The sequence below is a fragment of the Bos taurus genome, chromosome 23 (assembly GCF_002263795.3).
Source record: "Bos taurus isolate L1 Dominette 01449 registration number 42190680 breed Hereford chromosome 23, ARS-UCD2.0, whole genome shotgun sequence".
Taxonomy (NCBI): Eukaryota; Metazoa; Chordata; class Mammalia; order Artiodactyla; family Bovidae; genus Bos; species Bos taurus.
Genome location: NC_037350.1, coordinates 1710777 through 1716776, shown reverse-complemented (window position 1 = coordinate 1716776; position 6000 = coordinate 1710777).

Genomic DNA, 6000 nt, shown 5'->3' with positions numbered 1-6000 from the left:
TGATGACAAACTTCCATATAGTCAAAGCTATGGTTTTCCCAGTAGTCATGTATGGATGTGAGAGTTGGATCATAAAGAAGGCTGAGTGCTGAAGAATTGGTACTTTCTTTTTTTTTTTTTTAATTTAATTTTATTTTATTTTTAAAATTTACATAATTGTATTAGTTTTGCCAAATATCAAAATGAATCCACCACAGTGGTGTTGGAGAAGACTCTTGAGAGTCCCTTGGACAGCAAGGAGATCAAACCAATTCATTGGAAGGACGATGCTGAAGCTGAAACACAATGCTTTGGCTACCTGATGCAAAGAGCCAACTCATTGGAACAGACCCTGATTCTGGGAAAGACTGAGAGCAGGAGGAGGAGGGGGTGGCAGAGTATGTGACAAGGAAGGCATCACGGACTAAAGGGATGAATTTGAACAAGCCTGGAGTGCTGCAGTTCATGGGATTGCAGAGTCAGACACGACTGGTGACTGAACAAAAACAATACATCTTCAGTGACTTCTCAGGTTCTCAACTTCACAGACGCTAGATACTGAGAATTGGACCTTGGAAAACTTTTTAATTAATTGGAACATAATGTTGAATAATTGATGAACTACTTGAAAGTTTTTACGAGATTCAAAACATATAATCAGTTGAGACAAATGAGAAATCCAGTTTTTCTAACAATTGGCTGGTGAGAAATATCAATGAATAAAATCACAAATAAAAAGCCAGGTTAATCACAACGTATTGCTTGCGTGAAAAATAGGATCATTCATTAATTTATATATATGTATATTTATGCAGAGAATCAGTCAATGACATATACATTAAACATATACAATAATTATAGAAACAGAAAATTAGTTCATAAGTTGCTCTAGAGTGGAGTATCTGCGTAAAAGATGTTGAACTATGTAACAGTCATCAGACCTTTGTTGCAAAAGTGCATTAGTGATCTTACCCAAGGTCAATGGACACTTGAAACTGAATTGGAACCAGAGCTGAGATGTAACTCTTCCTCAGTTATTGATTTTAATCCCCATTATTCTAAGAAGGGTGACCACAACTGTCTCACTGCCTAGAGCATTCTGCAGAAAAGTGTTAGGCATGCATGTTCTGGAGGTAGAAAGTCCTATTTTCAAAACCTTTAGTCTATGTGACCTTGGGTGAATTTATTAAAAAGTCTGAGTTTCAGTTTCCCCATCCATCAAGTTGAAATAATAATAAAACCTATCTTAAAGGGATGTGGGAAAACTAAATACAAGAAAAGACTTTCTTACAGCATTTGTCACATAGTAAGTACTCAGTATGTAACAGTTACTATTACTACTATTGTTGTTGATGTTATTTCTGTTTCTTTTAGCCCTTTAATGTAACAAGTGTACAGCCACAGTCTCATATCCTCAGAGTCATGTTGACCTTGAATTTTGTGTTCTCTGATGAGTGTATTTATCTATGAGAAACTGAGCTGATTTGTACATCCTTAACCTTTCTGAAGGGCTTCCCTGATACCTCAGTTGGTAAAGAATCTGCCTGCAATGCAAGAGACCATGGTTCCATTCGCTGGGGAAAGGATAGGATACCCACTCCAGTATTCTTGGGCTTCCCTTGTGGTTCAGCTGGTAAAGAATCAGCCTGCAATACGGAAGACCTGGGTTCAATTCCTGGGTTAGGAAGATCCCCTGGAGAAGGGAAAGGCTACCCACTCCAGTATTCTGGCCTAGAGAATTCCATGGAGTCCATGGGGTCACAAAGAGTCGGACATGACTGAGTGACTTTCAGTTTCACAACCTTTCTTAAAGTTCTCACTAATCAGGATGGATAGACCAGCTAGTCTTTTTATACCTGAAACACAAGTGTCTCATGACAAACTGCTGCTGCTGTTAAGTCACTTCAGTCGTGTCCGACTCTGTGCAACCCCATAGATGGCAGCCCACCAGGCTCTGCCGTCCCTGGGCTTCTCCAGGCAAAACACTGGAGTGGGTTGCCATTTGCTTCTCCAATGCATGAAATTGAAAGTGAAGTTGCTCAGTCGTGTCCGACTCTTCGCGATCCCATGGACCGCAGCCTACCAGGCTCCTCCATCCATGGGATTTTCCAGGCAGGAGTACTAGAGTGGGTTATCATTGCCTTCTCCGGTCTCATGGAAAAAGCTGGACAGTTTTTCAAATTTGTTTTCAACAGGTTATTCCCTGCATTGTAATCTACCTAATAAATGCTGCTACTGCTAAGTCACTTCAGTCGTGCCCGACTCTGTGCGACCCCAGAGACGGCAGCCCACCAGGCTCCCCCGTCCCTGGGATTCTCCAGGCAAGAACACTGGAGTGGGTTGCCATTTCCTTCTCCAATGCATGAAAGTGAAAACTGAAAGTGAAGTCGCTCAGTCGTGTCCGACTCTTAGCGACCCCATGGACTGCAGCCCACCAGGCTCCTCCATCCATGGGATTCTCCTGGCAAGAGTACTGGAGTGGGGTGCCATTGCATAAATGCTAGGGAAATTAAAGTTCTCAATCAGACCTCACATGACTGTATTTTACTTTTTGGAAAAAAAAAATGTGGAGGCTGTTCTGTTTTGAAAAAAGCTTACTTTTTTCAGGAGTTGTAGGAAGTGAAAATTAAAATTAAAATAATGGGACCAGATTTTAGGGAGTGTTTAGGACATCAGGGTGAAGAATTTAGACCAATGATAGCAAATTTATTACATCTTCTTTGTTTACTCTGATGGATTATTGAGGTTTTCAAAATTTGAGTAGCATGGAAATTTACAATACCATATGCAAACTAGATAGGCAGTGGAAATTTGCTGTATGGCTCAGGGAACTCGAACAGAGGCTCTGTGACAGGCTGAAGGGTGGGATGGGGAGGGAGATGGGAGGGCGGTTCTAGAGGGAAGGGACATGGGTGAACCTATCTATGGCTGATTCTTGTTGATGTATGACAGAAAACCATACAATTCTGTAAAGCAATTAATCTTCAATTTAAAAAATTTAAAATAAATGATTTTAAGAGTGTATGTTACCTCTTCAAGAAAACTTACTGACATCAGTTATTATTGCCTAGCTTGAAATATGGAAGAGTATGTATCTACAATACTGAGCTAGACTGTGTGGTCAGGAATAGGGATGATTTCTAGAGAAATCTCAGATTTCAGAGATCTTCAAGGAAGATTGGTTTGAATAAGCTCTATATGGCAGACTGAAGTGGCAAGGCTGAATCAGAGACCAAATGGTTGTTAAAATAAATCAAACAGATGCTTCAAGATATATCTTTTGTTTTTCTAGGGTATTTATTTTGTGAAGTATGTCTAGACCAGAAGTCTCCAACCTGTTTGATACCAGGGAACAGTTTTGTGGGAGACAATTTTTGCATAGACTTGGACAGAGGGATAGTTTTGGGTGATTGAAGCACATTACATTTATTTTGCACCTTATTCCTATTATTATTATTGTGTAATATATTATGAAATTATTGTAGAATTGTCATTTGCCACTCACTGATGGGATTTTGATATTAGTCTGCAAGCAAGTAATTTATTATGATCTCTGTGCAGGCAAACCTTTCTGCTAAAGATAATCTGTACTTGCAGTAACTCCCCAGTACTGCCATCACTGCCTCAGCTCCTCCTCAGATCATCAGATAGAAAATTAATATAAGGAGCATGCAACCTAGACCCCTCCCATACTCAGCTCATACTACTCAGTTCTGGATCCTACGAGAATCCAGTGCTATGAATGATCTAACAGGAGGTGGAGCTCAGGCAGTGATTTAAGTGATAGAGAGTGGCTGTAAATACAGATGAAGTTTTGCTTACCTTTCCACCACTCACCTCTTGTGCGTGGCCCTGTTATTAACAGGCCATGGACTGGTACTGGCCTAGATGACTTATACCTCCATCTATGTGTCTAAAACCAAGATGCAGTCTTGAAGGTTAGCACTGCAAAACAGATAGTCTGTAGTCAAGATCTACTTGTTCGTAGTGTATTAACAACCCACTCTAAAAGCTCAGGAACTTAAGAAGAAATGTTTATTTCTCATTCATGACTTGTGTTTACTAAATACCAACTTAGCCATGCCATGAGTGGCCACCCAAGATGGACGGGTCATGGTAGAGAGGTCTGACAGAATGTGGTCCACTGGAGAAGGGAATGGCAAACCACTTCAGTATTTCTTGCCTTGAGAACCCCATGAGCAGTATGAAAAGGCAAAAAGATAGGACAGTGAAAAATGAACTCCCCATGTCAGTAGGTGCCCAATATGCTACTGGAGATCAGTGGACAAATAACTCCAGAAAGAAGGAAGGGGTGGAGCCAAAGCAAAACCAACACGCAGTTGTGAATGTGACTGGTAATAGGAGTAAAATCGAATGCTATAAAGAGGAATACTGCATAGGAACCTGGAATGTTAGGTCCATGAATCAAGGCAAATTGGAAGTGGTCAAAGAGGAGATGGCAAGAGTGAACGTTGATATTCTAGGAATCAGTGAACTAAAATGGACTGGAATGGGTGAATTTAACTCAGATGACCATTCTATCTACTATTGTGGGCAGGAATCCCTTAGAAGAAATGGAGCAGTCATCATAGTCAAGAAAAGAGTCTGAAATGCAGTATTTGAATGCAATCTCAAAAATGACAGAATGATCTGTATTAATTTCCAAGGCAAACCATTCAATATCACAGTAATCCAAGTCTATGCCCCGACCAGTAACACCGAAGAAGCATTATTTTAGAAATAACACCCAAAAAAGATGTCCTTTTAATTATAGGGTCTGGAAGCAAAAGTAGGAAGTCAAGAAACACCTGGAGTAACAGGTAAATTTGGCCTTGGAGTACAAAATGAAGCAGGGCAAAGGCTAATAGAGTTTTGCCAAGAGAACGCACTGGTCATAGCAAACACCCTCTTCCAACAACACAAGAGGAGACTCTACACATGGACATCACCAGATGGCTAACCCTGAAATCATATTGATTATATTCTTTGCAGCCAAAGATGGAGAAGCTCTATACAGTCAGCAAAAACAAGACTGGGAGCTCACTGTGGCTCAGATCAGGAACTCCTTATTGCCAAATTCAGACTTAAATTGAAGAAAGTAGGGGAAACCACTAGACCATTCAGCTATGACCTAAATCAAATCCCTTATGATTATATAGTGGAAGTGAGAAATAGATTTAAGGGCCTAGATCTGATAGACAGAGTGCCTGATGAACTATGGACGGAGGTTCTTGACACTGTACAGGAAACATGAATCCAGACCACCCCCAAGAAAAAGAAATGCAGAAAGGCAAAATGGCTGTCTGAGGAGGCCTTACAAATAGCTATGAAAAGAAGAGAAGTGAAAGGTAAAGGAGAAAAGGAAAGATATAAGCATCTGAATGCAGTGTTCCAAAGAGTAGCAAGGAGAGATAAGAAAGCCTTCCTCAGCGATCAATAGAAAGAAATAGAGGAAAACAATAGAATGAGAAAGAATAGAGATCTCTTCAAGAAAATTAGAGATACCAAGGGAACATTTCATGCAAAGATGGGCTCAATAAAGGTCAGAAATTGTATGGACCTAACAGAAGCAGAAGATATTAAGAAGAGGTGGCAAGAATACACAGAAGAACTATACAAAAAAGATCTTCACAACCCAGATAATCACGATGGTGTGATCACTGACCTAGAGCCAGACATCCTGGAATGTGAAGTCAAGTGGGCTTAGGAAGCACCACTACGATCAAAGCTAGTAGAGGTGATGCAATTCCAGTTGAGTAATTTCAAATCCTAAAAGATGATGCTGTGAAAGTGCTGCACTCAATATCCCAGCAAATTTGGAACACTCAGCAGTGGCCACAGGACTGGAAAAGGTCAGTTATTCATTCCAATCACAAAGAAAGACAATGCCAAAGAATGCTCAACTTTTCACACAATTTCACTCATCTCACATGCTAGTAAAGTAATGCTCAAAATTCTCCAAGCCAGGCTTCAGCAATACATGAACCGTGAACTTCCAGATGTTCAAGCTGGTTTTAGAAA